At 41.9% G+C, this 20,514-nt stretch overlaps 2 long non-coding RNA genes across 6 annotated transcripts in view; one reads left to right on the forward strand and one right to left on the reverse strand.

Annotated features, from left to right (window-relative positions):
* Positions 1–1,427, reverse strand: part of LOC128314707 (uncharacterized) — a 120,506-nt gene extending 119,079 nt beyond the window's left edge. For all 4 annotated transcript variants that reach the window (XR_008296608.1, XR_008296610.1, XR_008296607.1 and 1 more), the window contains exon 1: positions 1,127–1,427. This is a non-coding gene — a long non-coding RNA (uncharacterized LOC128314707). The remainder of the gene's footprint in view (positions 1–1,126) is intronic.
* Positions 1,373–17,465, forward strand: LOC113604243 (uncharacterized). 2 transcript variants are annotated; one of them, XR_008296606.1, is made up of 6 exons: positions 1,373–1,520; positions 1,611–1,748; positions 12,360–12,408; positions 14,758–14,885; positions 15,988–16,107; positions 16,740–17,465. It is a non-coding gene; the product is annotated as an uncharacterized LOC113604243 (long non-coding RNA). The 2 variants fall into 2 exon arrangements; XR_003426127.2 differs by lacking the exons at positions 1,373–1,520; positions 1,611–1,748; positions 12,360–12,408 and having other exon boundaries at positions 14,665–14,885.
* Positions 17,466–20,514: the final 3,049 nt, after the last annotated feature.

The following is a 20,514-nucleotide window of genomic DNA, read 5'->3' on the forward strand; positions in this document are numbered from 1 at the left end:
AGCTCCTGGACCTGAGGGACCCTCCTGCCTTAGCCTCCCCAGTTCAACCACAGCAGTCCTTGGCAGATGATCTTGTGCATTATAATGGCCATCATAATCAGACAGAACATCAAGGACTTCAGAATACACATCAGTCAAAGGTTTCCTAAGCTTTCTATGATGGCTTTCTTTGTCATCTTTCCGTAATACTGATTTTCTTATTTCTTTGTTGTCCTTTTCTAGCTATTCCAACATCCCCTGGTACTTTGAATATGCAGAAGTTTCTTTTGAAGTTGGTCAACTTTCTCTGACACCTTACGTTTCAGCTGGGCATAGCTCATGCGACACTGGCCAGCTGCTCTGCACACTTCCTCCTTGTGCTCTTGAATTTGCTCTTGTAAGACAGTGAGCTCACCAAGGAGCCCCTTTCTGTAATGCTGCCCCTTTCAGAACTGTGATCTGTTGTGCTCAATGCCATTTTTCCAATGAACCTTCCACAAGCTGAGGCTTTTAACCACCTTGTCAAAATCAGGTGCCAACTTTGCAAGGCCCTCTGAATTAAGCGGGCTTTTCTAATTTCCCCTCAATTAGATGTACTCATTAATCTCCCACACAACGTCAGGCACAACCCATTTATGGTCACTAAGGTCAAGTATATAGTTCCACTGATCAAGAGTCCTTTGGGCTGCACAGACACCAGCAACAGCAGATCCTAGTATGAGCCATCAAAGTTTTAAGAGCCTTGGAGCTAACCTTGCCGGTCAAAAATGCCTTCAGGGTTGGTAGTCATATTTAATTGAAGAAAGTTTCGATTTACATAAAAGGAGACTAGTTAGAGAGAACTGCCAAAATGATATCTTTTTTAAATATTTCTTTGAGTCGAGTCGACACACAGTGTTCCATTAGTTTCGGGTGTACAACACAGTGATCTTTCGGGTGTACAACACAGTAGATCTACCTTTCTACTATGCTACGCTCACCCCACATGTAGCTGCCATCTGTCACCATACAACCCCATGATTTCCTCCCCTGGCGTCCTGAAGCCTTAAAGTAGGACGAGGTGAACAAATACTTCGTGAAACCAGATGCAGTTGCGGCTAGAGCGGCAACCTTTCTTTGATGTTTCACCAAGGACTGTCGACCTCACCGGCCACAGCAGTCAGGCGTTGTCGCCACATCCCGGGGACAAGGAGGTCACACAGGCACTGAGGAGGCCACGCGGGGGATCTGGCGTCGGCTCCGGACGGGTCCGGCTCCAGGAGTGACTCGCGAAGAGGACGTCGGCAACCGGAGCCAAGGCGCCTCTGCCAGCGGTGAGTGAACTTCCGCAGGAGCCCGCCCGGGACCCATACTCCGTCCGCCAGGCAAACGGCCACCCCACGCTTCCTAGGTGCGCAGCACAAACGGTCCGTGGAGAACTAACGCGTGCGCCCGGAGCCTCTCCTTGTGCCACCTTTTCATCCCTTCCTCCCGTCCCTGCCGATCCCCGCCGCCGGTGCCGATCCGGTGTCTGTCCTTGTATATTGAGTTGCATTCTCTAGGTGGGATATAAACGGATATGCTCTTATTTTTGTCAGGCGTCTCTCACTCCACAGAATTATCTTAACACTCATCCGTGTGTCTATCAACAGGTTATTTTTTAGGGCCGAGTAGTATTCCACCGTACGGACCCAGCACATTGCTTCTGCACGCGTGTCGCGTGGATGAACATTCGTGCTGTTTCCAGCCCAAATAAAGCCGCCGGGAGCATTGCACGTTCACATCTCTGGGTACGTGTTTTATTTCACTTGTCTCCCAGTGGCTGCGCCGTTTTGTATTCCCATCAGCAGCGTGTGAGAGTACTTTCTTGCCCACGTTTGGTGTGGTCAGTTTTGACTTTTAGGCATTTTTATTTATGAAATTGCCCCCTTAGTCTTCCTTTATATCTTCTATTTCTCTGCCGAGACTTTTAAACATGTTGTTTCAAACGCGTTTATACCTGCTTGTTGGGACTTTTAAAAATGATGGGTGTTTTGGGGGCACCTGGGTGGCTCAGTCCGTGAAGCCTCCCACTTCAGCTCAGGTCATGATCTCAGGGTTCATGAGTTTGAACCCCGGGTCAGGCTCTGTGCGGACAGCCCAGAGCCTGGAGCCTACTTCCGATTCTGTGTCTCCCTGTCTCTCCTTCCCTTCTCTCTCTCTCTCTCTCTCTCTCTCTCTCAAAAATAAATTAAAAAAACATTAAAAAATAATAAATGATGGCTGTTTTAAAATTCTCATTAGGTAATTCTAACAATCCTGTCATCTCTGTGTTAGTATCCATTATCTTTTTTTTTTTTTTTTTTTTTAACTCCGATCGAGGTCATCTTTGTTCTTGGTATAACTAGTGATTTTCAACTGATACCTGGATAGTTTGGGTACTATGTTACCAGACTCTGGATTTTATTGAAATATTCTGATTTAATATGCTTCTTCTAACACTGCCCCTGTGGTTGAAGGGAGGTACCACCTCATTACCTCATTATGTTAGATGGGGGTGCGATTCTTGTTTCTCTCCCAAGCCTCTGCTGACATCTAAGGCAGAAAGACATCTTGTCACTGTTGGAGCAGGGATGGCAAGATTGGGAGTTCAGGCTCCAGCAAGGCTTGTGCTGATGCCAATCTGCCGAGGAAGTCATCTTCCTTTCCCCAATCCGACCTTTACTAACACCATGCGGTGGGGGGGGGGGGGGGGGGGGGGGTCCTTGTTACTGCTGAGCAACGATGAAAGTCTTGACTCTCCACTGGGTCTGGGTGTCCTCTGATTGCCTACAGAGAAGGAGAAGGACACCTCATTACCACTGAGGGGTTGAGGGTACAGCCTCTCTGTGTGGTAGCTGCTGACACTTCCTGGAGGAGGTCTCCTTGCTCCTGAGCAGAGCATAAACACTTACCTCCACTAGGTCTTCTAGAGGACGGCAGGCTTGTGACATCTCAAATCATATTCCCTTTTTCAATATCAATATAGTTGTTTTGTGCCTCCTGTCATAAATACCAATGCTTTATTTAAAAAAAATTTTTTTAGTATGAAATTTATTGTCAAGTTGGTTTCCATACAACACCCAGTGCTCATCCCAGCAGGTGCCCTCCTCAGTACCTGTCACCCACCCACCCCTCCCTCCCACCCTAAAAGTTTTAATGTTTATTTTTGAGACAGAGAGACAGAGCATGGGTAGGGAAGGGGCAGAGAGAGAGAGAGAGAGAGAGAGGGAGACACAAAATCCAAAGCAGGCTCCAGACTCCAAACTCCGAGCTGTCAGCACAGAGCCTGACATGGGGCTCGAACTCATGAACTGCAAGATCATTACCTGAGCTGAACTTGGATGCTTAGCCAACTGAGCCACCCAGGTGCCCCAATACCAGTGCTTTAGAATTCTTTGATTCTGATCATCCTTTACCAATACTGTGTACATTCTTGTGTATTGTTGTTTCACACTTCAGAGTAGTAATTATTGTTCTTAAATGTCGGTTTACCTCCAATTTAAGGCAATGTCTCTTGAATGTCTCAGATTTCACTTTTAGCTTCTGCTATCAGTAATCCTTCAAATTTTTTCAGAATTTTTTTCAGACTGTTTCATCTTTTCATACAATGAGGTCCTAAGTTTTATACTCCCTTCTTTTTTCCTAATATTCTTAACCCTCATTATTTACAAATGCATGATCTCAAAGTCTGTGCCAGCATGGATATTTAAAGAGATCATACGGTTAAGTACGTAAAATATAACACAAATTGCATGTGCGGAACATCCTAAGGGTTTATTTATTTATTTTTTTTAAGTTTACTTATTTATTTTGAAATGGAGAGAGAGCAAGCAAGGGAAGGGCAGAGAGAGAGGGGAGAGAGAGAGAACGCCAAGCAGACTCTACACTGTCAGTTGCAGAGCCCAGGGTGGAGCTCAGACTCACAAACTGTGAGATCATGACCTGAGCAGAAATCAAGTGTTGGACGCTTAACCGATTGAGCCACCCAGATGCCCCACATCCTAAGGCTTTAATTCTCAGATCCAATGGATGATAATACTCAATTCAGAGGGGAAAGAATATGAAAATGCTTGATAGTTGGTAGTTGCTGAATAAATATTAATTTGCTTTCCTTTATTTCTAAAGTTTATAGACTCAAAAATTTTCAAGATTTGAGAGAGAGCTGAAAATTCATGTTTAGTTTGTAAATATACAAATTGGTGGTTTAAACTCTGTATTCAGCAGGCTCTTTTTATCTTTCCAATTATTCTGCTGAGGAAGCTCTTAATGAGCATGTTTCAGATATCACAAAAGTAAAACCGACTAAGGCAATAAGCCCTTAATCCAAAGCAATTCAACAAATAGGCTTTGAGTGCCCATTAAGTCTAAGGCACTGGACTCAGTGTTGAGGAAGTTACACAGCTGAAATAGACTCACACGCTCTGCCCTCCTACATGGCAAGAATGAAATCACCGACAATGGCAAGAATGGAAAAGAAGTCTATTACAGAGTTGTTGCAAAGCAATGTAATCTCATGCGCGTACACTGAAGGAATGGAGAGAGAGAGCAGAGCAGAGAAAAGGGACATGTGGCAGGATGCTGGGAAACTTGCAGACAGAGTTTTATATGTTCCCATGGAAACAGTTAGACTTGAATGCTTGGGTGCATAAGGCAGTCTTACCAGGTGCCCGTTATCGGTTTGGAGGAGGGAAAAAAAAAATCACATTTCCATGACAGTTACAGATTAGCTGAGCAAGTAGCTTTCCAAAGTGATGTACTTGCAAAAAAACAGATAAACATTGTCCAGAGTGAAAATGTTTGTATTCTCCAGCACCAGCTGGGTAATTAGATCTCCCCTTAGAAAGGACCAGATTGCAGTTTGTGCTTTTTGACCATTTTACCCAAGATAGCAAGATCTTCTACACAGAGGCAATTTTCTTGGCGGGGGGTGGGGGTGGGGTGGAATCTCACAATATGTAGGTAGAGAAGAGGAAAGAAAATTGAAAATGGGAGAAGAAATTGCCCCAAAGAGAATCATGCAGACATTTTGGAGGTTGCTAAAATAAGACAAGGAGTTAGGGTGTGTGTACACATGGGAAGTTATGAAATATTTATAATGGCATTGAGACACTGAGGTGTTTGACAGTGTAGTGAGGCAGTACTTTCTGTAGTGAATTGGGATTTAAGAAAGCAACACCAACCATCCATCACAGATCAAAAGGTGACAAAGAAAGAAAAGAAATGTAGACAACGTTGCAGAAGGAATCTGTGTATAGTCTGCGTTTAGCAAAACGTGCAGTTTAATTTCACACATTTTAGGGACACAGAAGACAAAAATGTTATGCTTGCTCCTTCCAAAGAAGAGGGAGATAGATGGTAGATAGATACATAGATAGATAGATGATAGATAGATTAATTTCTGCAGTGATTGAGCTATTTGTTGAACCCTAATCGTATCTAGATAATAGTGACAAAAGTCAACACAAGCCCTTAAGGGAACACAAAGACAATGATACCAGTAGGCAAAAGCCTGCCGAGAAGTGACAGCATAGATTAAGGATTATTTCTTAACTCCTAGGGTACACAGAATAAAGTATTCAGAAGGGAGTGGGTAATTGGGAAAATCCTTTGGAAAGAAGTTCGTTTTTAGTTAGATTTCAAATACAAGTGACTACAGATTGACAATGTGAAGCCAGAAGCCCTGTCAATGCATGAAAATGTTTGCAACCCAAAACAAAAGCTATAAAGTTTGAGCAAACATCGCTAGATGTAGATGGTAACTATGAAGGTTACTAGATGTAACATAGATGTACATAGATGTAACTAGATGTAGATGGTAACTATGCACAAGTCAGCAATGGGAAAGTATTGATGCTAAATTGTCCCTCGACAATATAGACACAGGGTAATTGCTAAGCTACCTCTAGGTGATATGCTGCCTCTCTGGGCTGGCATTTTTGGTGCATCCTGTTGGCTTGGGCTTTCCACATCAAACTCCCATTCTAGAACCAAGAAGTGTGGGTCCTAGAATGGACCCAGGAACAATGGTACTGAGATAAGTGTAACTAGTCCTCAACCTTATGCTGCTTTTTAAAAACAAATGAATGATACAATTAATGTAGCAATATTGCTCTAAATGTGTAAAATGTAGAAACATATAAAAATAACTTTTGTATTCAGCATCCGTATATAATATTTTTTTTGTATATTGTCCTTTCCTTTCCACGATTTCTTAAGACTCGTATTGTTTATTGAATCGATGTGTAGGAAAAAAAAGAACATAACACCCTAGTGTGCTTCTTTAAGGCCTGTGCCAGGAAATAAGATGGAGAAGCTCAATGTTAAGACTCCGAAGACGAGGGAGATGGCAGTTAACTAAAACCAGGCTCTCTGAAGCCATACAAATAGGAAACTGACTACTGGCTCCTATGTTAACTAGCTAAGGGATCTTGGCCAAACTTTCAATACTGATGACCCAGAATTTCCTTCAATGTAAAGTGAGGATAACAGTACCAAACCCAAATGGTTATTATGAAGGCAAAATAAAGTTATACAGATCATGTATCTCATTTACTCACTTAGACACGAGTGGCTAAAAAGCCACTATCAGGGGCTGGAAGAAGGAAGTTCATGTTAAACAACAAAAACAATGGATGCTTGCAATGACTCATAGGCAGAAAGCACACCTTTTGAGCTCACAGCTCTAGGGGAAATCTAGAAGGGGTTAGAATGTGTTGCTGATGTTGGTAAGGTATTTCTAGAAAGAGTTGGTCCCCAAAGTAATTGGCCATTGTGTAAGCAAAAAATGAAAGGAATGAAAAATTCAAGTTCAGGACTTTGCAGATGAAAAGCTATCTGCTTTTAGAGCTCCAAGTTGAAAGAAATACATCTTTAAAAGCTTTGAGCAGTGGAGCCCTGGTAAAATGTCTCCCATGAATAAAGTGATGCGGACAGAGATAAGATGTGATCTTTTCACTTATCTTGCCACGTAGCTTAAAATGAGTTGGGAATTAATGGAGAAACAAAATAACTTTAGTGAAAAAGGAAGAAAAGAAAAAAAAGAAGAAGAAACAATATATTTGTTTATGATGTTTCAGAAAGAATGCCGGGTCTGGTTATTCTGACATGGCAATGACTATCCCACAGAACAGAAGCCTTTTAAGTGTTTGAATGAATTATATTTCCAAAGAGACTAGGAGTCAGGACCAAAAATTCTTTGTTCAACGTGACATACAAAACGGAAACAAAAAAAGTTAAGCTCCCTAGATTGGCAGGAGACAGGCTCCCAGGAGGGTAAATCCAGCAGGCTCATCTACATTTTACATGAGTTCCAGTAAATAGGAGACAAGGATGCTCCTCCCTGAAGATGGAACCAGTAGCCTTGTTAAACAAAACCCAGGAGAATTTCTCCCTTAGAGCAGAATCTAGGAACGTCTTTTGCTGCCAGAATAGGGCTTTTATGCTGCCCAGGGGGACCATAGAAGAGCTGTGTTCCTCCCATCCACCCCCATTCCTACTTTCCCGGAATTTTGTGATGGTCATCCTGTTTCCACTCCGTCACTGCAAGTGTGATGTGTGCAGCAGAGAGGGGATTGAAGTACGTGGGTACCGACAACTTGATTTATTTTTGTCCAGAGGTTGCCAGATAAAGGAAGGACTATCTATCACACACAGATCTTTGTGGCGGAGCTGGTCGCATCGAAGGGATGGTTATCCTCCTTGGGGAAGAGGTTGGTCGATTTCAAGAAAGGAAGCGAAAGGGAAGTGGATATTTGGTGACCAGCTGGTTAAAATGATAGACTGTGGAGGAGATACCTAGATGCTTACCAATTATTTTCCTCTTCCTGAGAGAAGAAAGCTTATGAGTTTCATCTATTTACATTTATGGGAAAATGTACGTATATAACCTTTTTATTTTGAAATCGTTTTAGATTCATTTTCAATTTAAGAGATAATATAGAAAGACCCGACTTCCCCTTTACCCCATTTGCTCCAATGATACTATCTTATAAAACTGTAGTACAATAACACAGCTGCAATACTGAAATTGATACAGTCAAGATGGACCATTTACACACCCCTCATGCGAGATTCCCTCATGCGACCCTGGGATATCCCTAGTTACTTTCCTCTCTATTTCACTTCCTTCTCAAACCCTGGCAACCACTCACCTGGTCTCCATTTCTACAATTTTGTCATTTCAAGAATGTTATATATATATGAGTTTATAACCCTTTGGGATTGGATTTTTTTTTTTCAGTGAGGATGATTCTCTGAGGATTCATCCAAATTGTTGTATGTTTGAATAGTTCATTCCTTTTATGGCTGAGTAGTTTCCCATGATATGGACATACCGCATTTGTGGACCTGTTGAAGGACGTCTGGATTGTTTCCCGTTTGGGGCCATTACAAACAAAGCTGCTATAAACATTCGTGTACAGGATATTGTTCACACAAGACTTGTGGGAACTCAAGTCTTCATTTCTCTGGGATTAAGTGGTCAGAAATGTAGTTGCTGAATTGGATAATAAACACGTTTGGGTTTTCAGAAAGTGTCAATGTGTTGCTTAAATAATGCAATAACTCCAAATTCTCAAAATCCGAGTTTCCCAGTCGTTTCTTATGGTTCTCACTGCTCTGCTCAACATGCCAATCCAAACAGCAGATCGTATTATATTTAGATCACCAATAGACATCTTAGGAAGATTTGAATGGTGGTTCCCTGGTCCTTGCATGTTATTCACCGTCATTGTTTATTTAGAGCTAATACATTCTTCTGTTTTAGGGAAGATACGTTCATCTTATGTGATTTCACATTAGAATAGTGAATGAGTATTTCCAAATAGTCTCATCAATAATCACTGAGACTTTGTTTAAACTTTTCTTTTTCTATATATTTCATTAAAAATGCTTCACAGGAAACAACACTAAGAACAGCAAAACATTGAACCCATTAGAGGTAATGTGTTTCTGTCACAAGCTGGGGAGAGTTAAAGTCACCATGGTTAGTGCTTACATTTTAGATGTTTCTGTGAACATCAGACATTCCCAACAAATAACATTAACTCTGTCAGCAAAGTGCATTTCCAATCACTCCCTTGTTCCAGGCAGAAATCTTAACTACTATAATAATCCTCTCACGGGTCATTCTGGGTCCACCACCCATTGTCTACACTGCTATACGAGTAGTGTTTTAAAATCTCAAACCTGATCATATGCCCCTTCAAAACCCATTAATAGCTTAGGAGACAGTTGAAAATCTGAAGTATGGCCTCACATCTCCAAAGATAAGGGCCTCCATAGACCATCTCCCAGACTTGTGTGCACTCACTCTTCTTGAGCCAGACTCATTCCATGATGGAGAGACCAATTTCCCCTTTTTTCCTGTATAGTTCTGGGTCTTAAGCACCTAGTACACAGAGAGGCATAGAGATCCCACTCAATCACTATTTGCTGAATAACTAAGATTATGAACAAATGGAAGAATTAATAATAATTGGCTGCTGATTTGTGTGGCCAATCCATCAAATTAGACCAAAGTTCTAGAAAAAGCAACGGATGCCATATGATTCTCATTCCTTAGTCCCTGTCTTGCTGTTCCGCCTTTGGAATCCATCGCTTAAGGGGTGCCTGGGTGGCTCAGTCGGTTGATCTCAGGTCATGATCTCGCGGTTTGTGAGTTCAAGCCCCGTGTCAGGCTCTGTGCTGACAGCCCAGATTCTGCGTCTCTGGCTTTCTCTGCCCCTCCCCTGCTTACACTCCGTCTCTGGCTCACCCTCTCTCTCAAAGATAAATAAACATTAAAAAAAACTGAAGAAAAAAAAAAAAGAGAGAAATCCATTGCTTAAGAACTGGGGTCCTAAATTACACTTTTAAGCATTTCATGGAAATTAGAGACATTTACTCTGCTTTTACTTTAATTCACATCCAGTGCTTATCACTTAGGAACACAGTAGGTAACAGACAATCTACTAAAAATAGATACTTGGAAGAAAGTTTAACAAAGGTTCTACGTACAAAGGTGGGGGTGGTGATTAGGAAATCCAACATAGCATAGTGCAAGACCTTGGGTCTTATAGTAGTATGGAGTAACGGTGAAGCATCCATACCACCCCAAAACTAGAACACCAGGGATGGGGGGTGGGTGAGGTGCTGAACCCAAAGAGGCCATCCATTTGATCCCTTGCAGAGGGACACAGCCAAGTAAAGGTGTATCACATGGAAGGGAGCTCAGGGGAAGGCATATTACGATCTCGTTCTCCCCTTGTCCTCTGACAGCTTGCAAGGTCCCCTGGAAACCTCCGACTCGAAATGAGAAGGGAGAGGAACGTGCTAATTCGGTGCATACAGGTCAGCTTCTCAGAAGCCACAGAGCAGAATGGAGAAGGTCGTGGGTCGGGAGGGGCTCCAGAAAAATATCTGGTGGGCCTGTTCCATGTTGTCAGGGTCCAGATGTCAGGATTCTGCCTAATGACCGGTGATAAAGGCTCCTTATTGCGCTCCCGGCACCAGGCCGACCTCTTACCTGAGAGAAATTTACATCTACTGCTCTCTTCAACCGTCTGCTCTGGCTCCACGACAGTCACTCACAGGATCTCCCTGGACAGTTTGTTAGCTCCAGCCGTCGGCTCTGAGCTCTCTCTTCAACCTGGAGGCTTTTGCTTGCAGGTCCCACTTTACTTGGAATTGAAAACTCTTGGCTGCCTCTTAAGGTGTTAGTGTAACAACTATGATTAGAACTCTCGGGGCACCTGGGTGGCTGAGTCCGCGAAGCAACCAACTTCGGCTCAGGTCGTGATCTCAAGGCTCGTGGGTTTGAGCCCCGCGTGGGGCTCTGTGCTGACAGCTCAGAGCCTGGAACCTGCTTCGGATTCTGTGTCTCCCTCTCTCTTGGCCCCTCCCCTGCTCGCACTCTGTCTCTCTCAAAAATAAACGAAAATTAAAATTAGACCTCTTGAAAGTGAATAAAGGAGATAGAAAATTAAAGTCTCGGCTGTCATATTCAATGATTTAACTTGAAAACCTCAAGCAGCTTCTCAAAATTTATCCTAGAATATCTTTAAAGATGACTATGATTTTTTTCACCACACCACACCAAAAAAAGGAAAGAGTTTCATTATAGCAAGTTGGGTTCTAGTTAGGAAAATACCTAACAGATCTTAATGATACTTGAACTATTTTGAAAAGCAAATATAGTACTCCCTCGAATGGGTACGCTCTTTTGAAATAAGTTAAAATTTTAAACCGATGGAACCTATAGCTGGCCCCTCCCGGCACCATTTGGGGACAACAGAGCCCAGTGGACTGCACTGACATGACCTCAGGTTGCTTGCCTTGTGACAATACCCTGAAATTCTTGACTCGTCCCCGAGAGCAGTCCCTAAAAGACTTTCCTTACAAATTCCAACTCATTAGGGAAGGAAAGTACAATATCCTCTCCCTTAAGCGCGTACGAAATCCCTCGTCTGCTAGTTTTCTACTGCCTGAGTGTGCTCTTTAAATGGGAAAGAGCAACGTATTTCCTTATTTGCAGGCAATCAGACTGGTGTAGGCCAAATCATTTAACCTCATGACCCACATATTCTTCATCTGGGAAAGGGGATGACAGTGACCCCTTCCAGGAGGAGGTATAAGGATTGGCTTGGTAAAATGCATGAAGTCCCCTGAAAAAATCAGTAGGCATTTTATGAAGGGACATTTTGTTCCACTAATGATGCTTCCACTGTTTTGTTTGAGGTGAGCAGGGACCGTTTTGTTTGAAGACTAATGCCAGAGTACCTGACAATCTTTTTAAAATTATTTTTTAATGTTTATTTAGTTTTGAGAGACAGATAGTGCACAAGCAGGGGAGGGGCAGGGAGGGAGGGAGACACAGAACCTGAAACAGGCTCCAGGCTCCAAGCCGTCAGCACAGGGCCCGATACAGGGCTTGAACCCACAAACCGGGAGATCATGACCTGAGCTGAAGTGGGACGCTTGACCGACTGAGCCACCCAGGCGCCCCAGAGTATCTAGGAATTGTAATAAAAATTCCCCAAATTTCAGTAACTGTAAGATACATGGGAGGGTTTAAGGGGGAAAAAGGAAAAAAAAAAAAAAAAAACCTGTTCGGCCTTATCAAAACCTTCAGACTCCTAAGAGCATCACTGTGGAACACAATATTGGTGGGGTGTCAATACAGGAATATATAAGTATATATTACATATATTTATATTTATTATATGTTATGTATTATTTACTTTCCTGGAAGGGAACTATATATATATTATATATATTTATTATATAGTATTATATATTATATATTATTATATGTATAATAATATATAATGTTTGTGTGTCTGTGTGTATATATATTATAGTGTTGTTTTTGGCTTAAGTGCATTTTATTGGTTTTCTTTCAGAATCCTTCTACAAAAGAGTAAAGTTAAAAACCAGGGCCCTGGCAAGAAGGTACCTCTTTCTTTCCCGAGAGCCCTCCACCTGTCCCCATGTTCCCCAGCTGTGTCACCGCTGCAGTCCCTGGGGAGTGGAGGGCTCGCTATTTTCATCCCCCAGCAAGCCCAAAAAGGGAAGAGACCCATGACCCAGCTCCTGCCCCTCAGCCCCATCCCGCACATGTTGGTCCTGATGGGATCCAGTAAACATTCCCGTTTATATGATTATTATATATATAAGAATAACTATATATATTTTTCTCTTTTTCTTTCCTGTATGATTTATCTATATTTCTGATGTTTAGTACTGACATACAAAGTTCCTGAAAGCAGATATATAAAGCTTATCTCACCTCTCACAGCTAGGTATAACCAAGAGGGTGAAATCAAGCCTTGGTTGAAATAGCAGATGGTGCATCGGACTGCTTTTCCTTGCTTCTAGTGCAAACTGAGTTTACCTTTCATTTCTCATCCTCTTCTGTTTGTGTACTTGAGATACTCGTACTTCTTTAGATATTATTTAGATGTGGCCTCTATCATACTTTTAGGCAGAAAAGAGATGAATGAATTTGCTCTAGGAACCATTCCACTTAACTGTCTCAACGAATCTTCCAACTTACTACACGAAATAAAAGATTCTCCACAGCACCAATTCTCAGAAAGGCTCACCTCGTGGTGTGTCCACTCTAAATGCAGACACACACAGATCAATCTCAAACCCTCAGATCAGATGAGCTCCAGGCAGCTGCCTAAAGCATCTACAAACTACGGAAATCAACCTCTAAGCATCAATTCTAATCTATAAAATATTTCTGACAGTAATTTGTTTAATCTGGAAAGCACTTAGGGTAACACTATATTCTGGCTAAAGCAAACAAATGAGACTTCCTGAGATTTTACAGCTAAGAAATGACAGAATGGGGACCAGAAAACCATTCTTCAACTGCTAGCTGGCCTGGTGCCCCCTCCAGTCCCCAAAATAAAGGGTTAACCATATACTATATTATCCAAGCTAACATTCTTGCAGGAAGGGGGGAAGAATGCAAAATGAATGAATCAGGCAGCCAGTGTAAACCAGGCCTGGACCCAGGAAACCGGGTCAGGCTGCTTCTATATGCTTCCTGCTTTCGATAAACCACTTTTGAGATTTGAGCCTGGCTGTACCAATACCAGCTATGGCCTTGGGTAATTACTTGGTTTCATGGAGCCTCTCTGGTTCCTTATTTAAAATATGAATATAATAATAACTCCTCCTATGATTCGAGCCACATCTAAGTAATAAAATGCCTGGCATGTAAAATGAACCAGATCCATGTAAGATACCAATAATCTTATTACTGCAATATGTAGCAAAAAGAAACTAAAGAATTTGAGCCATGTCTCAGAAGGACAGAATAATTGCACTTCGGGTGTTTCAGTGTTCATTCTCTATTTGGGAGACGAGAGCCTGAGGGTCCAAAGGTCCCATTTGTCCTAGTAAAGCACCGACTGGCTCGATGGGACACTCAGGGCTCAGCAAAGTGCAGTCTGAGAGGCTATGGCATCTTTTGTCTGTACCACAGACTTCCACTATAAGAAGTGTTATAAACACATCTTTTATTGAGTACCCTTCTTTGTTGAGCATGCTGCTAGGAACTACGTGGTTATTTCCAATCTTATAAATATTCCTTATATAAATATATGTAATTTATCGCGATATTGTATACATGTAAATATAGGTGACCTATATCTGAAACAACTACATGATTTTCGCAAGGTCGTATGACTAGTGAGTGGAGAAAAAAAATGTTGCAAAGGGAACAGTGACTATGTATCAGGCACTGTCTCAGGTAGACACATCCAAATGTGGTCTTTGTACTTACAAAGTTTACAGTCTACGAACAGAGACCAGAATTTATTCAAACAATCCTACAACCCCAAATAAGGTTGCGATCGTGAAAAGCCTTATGGGACTTACACTGGAGGAATTGATGTCGTCCGACAAGTCAGGGGAGACATTTCTGCAAGCGTCATATTTGACTGAGATTTAAAGGATTATTAGGAGCTAAGCAGGTAGCGAAGGGTCAGGGGGGCTTTCCAGGCAAAGTTGTGCAAAGCTCATGTGCTAAAATCTTTTGGCAGGAGAGGACATGATGGGGGGGTGGGCGTGTGGCGAGGGTGGCTTTTGGCAGTGATGCAAGAGCAGTGAAATCACCGGGGAGGGTGCTGGAAGGCGAGGTTGGAGAGGGGGGAGGGGCTTAGTCCATTAAGGGCTTGCGGGTCAGATAAAGACAGGTGGACGCGGTCAGAAGAACTCACTAACAAGTTTTAAGTAGAGGAGTGATGTGATATGATTTGTCTTCTGAAAGGCTGGCTCTGCCTGCAGGTACCAGCCAGATGGGACGGGATCGGACCGGATGTGGCAAACTCAGTGAGATCGCTTGCACGACGTGGTGGCACCAGTGACAATGGGAGAAGTTGACGGGCAGATCTGACACATTTGACACTTAGGAGGTAAAACTGGGAGGACTGGAAGGGCGATTGGGGTGAAAGTCAAGGATGACAGAGCGTGGTGTCCGTTTTGTCTGCGCAGTAGAGGATGGGCTAAGAGACAGCAGAATGGGGCCAGTGTCGTTGGTGAAATCATGAATGCGAGCTTGGACCGTGGGGAGTCTGAGGTACGTTTGTGGTATCCAAGACGGGTTCTGACGTAGATGGTGGAGAAGAGTGGGATGGAGATGATATTATATCTCATCAGATTTAAGATGATAACCAAAGCTGAAGGTGTGGATGGGCTGGTGTCAGGAAAAAATAATGAGAGGAGAGAGAGCGGAGTATGGAGCCTTAAGGAACTGTCCATTGCATAACGTGAAGTGTCTATGACCATGGTGGAGGCCACAAGAATTCCTGCTTTTAGATGGAGGTGAGAATAGGCGGCAAATGACATTCGATCAACCCTGAGAACCAAATAATCTAAGTTTCCCATAAGCTTGAGTGTGAAAATATCTGAAGAAAATGTTTTCCTCCAGCTGGAGTTGGCCCTACCTCACTGGCAAGGACAGTAATTTCTCACAATCCATTTACCATGGTACCTCCTGGCCTACGTAGTTTGAGGACATCATTTGGCATTCATTAGTTTGTGTGAGTTTTGACTTGCTTCCCCTTGTTTGGAAGGAGGAAAGGAATTCCAGATCAATGTCTCCAAGTCAGTTATTTGGGGAAATCACACACAAAAAAGGAAAGCTTCCCTACACACCTAGCCCACCAAGTATTTCTAGAATCCGGAACGACTCTGGAATCTCTCCAATAAGTTCACTATTTAAGAAATGGAAAGCAGAGGACAGAAGGAATGCTCTGGAGCACTTTTCATCTGGTAGATGGAGAAAGTGAAGTGAAAGTTTTCAAGGGGAGAGCCAGAGCTCACACTAATTCGTGTTACAATTAGTACTTTTTCAAGGGAGGGCTTTGTACCAGTTGGTATTCTTTCGTAAAGAGTGCCCAGGAGTACGGTAGTGTCTGGCTTCCAAAATGTTCACAAATGTGTTCTAAATGTGGTGAATTATAATGAAAAAAATTTTATTGTTGAATTCTCCGACTGCTACAATGCTTTATTTAGGAATACAGCTTGGCAAAAACACATCCAAGGACACCACGTGTGATTTCCTCCGCGCTGATTTTGGAAGCTGGGATGTTTCTGCATACGCGCATCAGCAACATCTAAGCCAACACTCCTCTGGTATGTTGAGTATTTTCCACTGGTATTCCTTGCATTTTCGTGCATCACTTTCCATTAAATTCCTACAACCATGTCTTTAAACGCGTTCTTTTCTTTTATAAATAAAATGTATAATATAATTATGCAGGTTGTTTAAATATGTATAATTTATAGCAACACTATAGATATCTTTCATCCAATATATATATAAAGGAGGTTATCGTTAAAGAGGCTCTCAAGTTCACATACACTTAAATAACTGTCTTTTAATGTAAGATTTTCAAAAACACTGGGACTCTACACTCTTGTGTGTTTCTAACGAACGTTGTATTCCTTACTCTTCAATAAAAAGCAAAGGGGAAACAAGGATACCAGGTTCCTTGTCCATAATGGAATTTTTAGCAATTGTTATAGGTAACATAAGCTATCATCCTAATTTTTCAGTTACGTAAACTATCTCACCTGTACACGGCCAAGGAATCGTGTTTGTCTGTTCAAATGTGCTTCCTAACAGATGTGTGTATACTGAGTATTGGTTTAACTCCCTTTTCCGTCATATGGAACGGCTTTTCTAACAACGGCTTAACAGCCTTTCACTTCTTGGTTTACGTCCCATACTTAATCGTGACAAGTGCCTGCTCGTGTCCCCACAGGGCCTGTTTCAAACAGCACATTGATATGCCCTGAGCTCTTCTCCGAGTGACCAAGGGCCCACGTCCGTCCACTGCACTGTGAACAGCAGCGGGAAAGCCCTCGAGAACACAGAGGAAATAGATGCTATGTTGTTTGGAAATATTTACATTGGGAAGCCATCACGTACGCAGATTTTTTTTTTTTTTCATTTAAAGCCGTGTTTTTGCCCTTTATCCATATTTTGGCTACGTTTGTTTTGTTTGGATAGTGAAAGCATGTGTCATTGTCAGCTGTTGTTGTTGTTGTTTTAAATGTCTTTTGGCTTTCTGCAACAGCAATGTCAATTACAACAAAATTAAAGATGAGGTCTAAGGAAACAGTAATTTTTGTGTTTGCCGCGCAGAACATTTATAAAATTTACTTTTACAGCAGCATTAGTAAAAACTGGAGCAAAAATACTAAAAATAGATGAAGAAAAAAATTACAAAGAACCTGGAAAAAAGAAAAGCATTTCTGTTAAATATTTATTGTTATTTCGAGAGAGCTTAGGCGTACGTGTTTTTTTTTTCTCACATGGATGTCATATTCATATTGCTCCTGTTTTAGTCTTAACTGTATTCTTTATGGTTGTCTTTTCTGCTTAAATGCAGAGTTGTTCAGATTGTTATTTCTGTGTAAGATATGTTACCCAATGGGGAGGGTTGAGAAAAAATAAAATGGTTTTCTTCAGCCATTTAATATCGGGACTATAAATGACCTCTTCTACTTGTTCACTAATAAACAGAATGGTGAGGATCCCAAGAAAAACAAAATAATCTGCTTGGTGATCTTGGGGTACCCATCATGAAGGTCGATATTTGTACACGTGTCCTCCAGGCATCATCATGATCATGTATTTCAGGCATGTTTCCTCACCACAACTCAATGTAATTGTTGACTTTCAGAGAGATTTTCTTCAGACAATGGGGGTATGTTGGTGGCAGACACAAAGCTGGAACTTACTGACCCTAGGAGCTTTGAGAACATTCTGCAATTTACTGGCCACAGCACAGAATTTTTTCTTCAGTACTACTTGGCTGACCGGAGTTCAATGTCTCCTCTAGCTAAGTTCCAAATGCTTTTGAAAGCAGTGGGAAGGTTATGCCTCTGAGCACAGTCAAGATATTTAAGGTGAAACTTGTGTTTATGTGTTGTTTGTATTTGTACATGTGTGTATATGAGCGTGCATATGTATTTATGTACATGAGTGTGTGTGTTAAGAAGAGGTTGAAGAATTCCTTCTAGAATGTAAATATTTTTTATTTAACATTACTTCTCAACAGAATAATGGAATGATTCATTTTAAATACTCATAAGAGGAGAATGTGTTTGCATATATAGACTATGCAAAAATATATGTAGGAGACTATAGTAAAATGCATTTAAAGAAATTTTTTAATGCTTTATTTTTGAGACAGAGAGGGATAGAGCATGAACAGGGAAGGGGCAAAGAGAGAGGGAGACACAGAATCCAATGCAGGCTCCAGGCTCTGAGCTGCCTGCACAGAGCCTGACGCAGGGGCTCGACGCAGGGGCTCGACGCAGGGGCTCGACGCAGGCGCTCGATGCAGGGCTCGAACTCAGGAACCGCGAGATCGTGACCTGAGCCAAAGTCGGACGCTTAACCTACGGAGCCACCTAGATGCCCCATATAATGCATTTTTAAAGTGGGGCATCTAGGTGACTCCGTCGGTTAAGTGTCCGACTTCAGCTCAGGTCACGATCTCACGGTTTGTGAGTTCGAGCCCCGCATTGGGCTGTGTGTTGACAGGTGGGAGCCTGGAGCCTGTTTCAGATTCTGGGTCTCCCTCTCTCTCTCTGCCCCTCCCCCACCCACACTGTCTCAAAAATAAACATTAAAGGGGCACCTGGGTTGCTCAGTCAGTTAAGCCTCCGACTTCCGCTCAGGTCATGATCTCACAGTTCATGGGTTGGAGCCCCATGTCGAGCTCTGTGCTGACAGCTTAGAGCCTGGACTGCTTCAGATTCTGTGTCTCCCTCTCTCTCTCTGCCCCTCCCCCCACTCGTGCTCTCTCTCTCTCTCTCTCAAAAATAAACGAACATTGAAAAAAAATTTAAACATTAAAGATGCATTTGGAGATATCACAGAATTCAAGCTTCTGCTATATTTATCTTTAAACTTTGATATGTTAATGGTTCCTCAAGTAAATTTATCAATATGGTTATTTTTAATCACTGGTGTTAAGATCATCGCACTAAAAGTTTCCGAAGAGACAGAAAATACGAACAGCCTATTTGTAAGTAAGCAACAAACTTTACGTCCAAGAAAAAGTATCCTCTCCTGTGGCTAGTTCGTTAAATGTAATGTTTTCGCCATTAGTAACAGACGTCTTGCGAAGACATCATAATGCTTTGGTAAAAATTTTCATTAGACCAAAGAAGGTAATTGTTCTCAAAGTGTGGTTCCCATCAGGATCACTTGGGAACTTGTTAGAAACACAAATTCTCAGACGCCACTTCAGACCTACTGGTGAGGCCCAACAATCTGCAGGTGATTCTACATCAGGATGAAGTTTGACATGTGGCAAAATAGAATATGGCCCTGGCAAAGATTACTCGCGCCCTCACAAATGTAAGCACCTGCTCTCTATACAAAGGCAGTAGGAAGAGTAAGATTCCCAGCGTGAAGAAAATTGCTTTAAGCATCCAGTTGAATCATACATAATGTTTGTCTTTTCGTACAAATAGCTCAACTCTTATCCAGATTTGAACTGGCTCTGCAATCTATTTTAATTCTTCCTGGATGCATGCACACAATTTATCCCTTAACACTATCCCTTATCTTCCAATAATAATGACTCCAAAAAAGATACTCATTTTAAAAAATCCTTCAACAAGCTCTCTGAGGACATGCATGTTTCCAGCAAAGGTCCAGTGTAAGGATTCAGATGAGCTGCACGGTAAATGGTGCAAATAAAGAAAACGGATGACTTTTTTTCTCTGTCATTTCCCATGACTTGTGTGTGTGTTTAGGAAGCCAAAGAACAGAATTTATAGAATGTCACTTACTTAATAAGTATGTACATTCCACAACTTACTGCGTTGTTGCTTCAATTTTTGATCAAAAAGACTGACATGTGTTATGTGGAAAATTCTTCCTTTGTGATGGTAAGATATTTTTCCTGCCTCAGCATTTGCAACCACTTCGTAAGGAATAACATTTGACAATTCATCAATACAGTATGCAATCACATTCTAAAAAATGTAATGAGAACATTTCACTGGAACAATAAGACACTAATGAGAATTGACAGAAAACTCAGTTTTTTTTTCTAGAGATGATTTTGGTTCAGATAAGAAGCAACAATGCACCCGGGTGGATTATGGAATAACAGGTAAAATTTAGGAAGTGTATAGATGGTGAAGCAGGTCATATAATTTTCATAGAAAACTAGAATTCACTGAACATCTTGCATACCTTGGCAACTGAAGACGATAAATAGGACTCTTTGAGATGTTTGGTGCTTATGCTCTTCTATTAAAATGCAAGTGTCTCTTGGGATGGCGTGCCCAGGATCAATTAAAATCATAGCAGTAATTGCTAACTAGGAACTCATGCTAATGAGCCAAAGAAAATGTTCTGGGGAACGTGGGTAGTTGAGTCGGTAACAAGGGAAAGAAAAGAAGTGCTATAAAGAAAATGTAGGGCATTCAGAAACAAACCACCTATGGGGCATCTGGGTGACTCGGTTAAGCCTCTGACTTCGGCTCAGGTCACGATCTTGTGGTTCGTGA

Source organism: Acinonyx jubatus, chromosome A2 (genome assembly GCF_027475565.1).
Source record: "Acinonyx jubatus isolate Ajub_Pintada_27869175 chromosome A2, VMU_Ajub_asm_v1.0, whole genome shotgun sequence".
Taxonomy (NCBI): Eukaryota; Metazoa; Chordata; class Mammalia; order Carnivora; family Felidae; genus Acinonyx; species Acinonyx jubatus.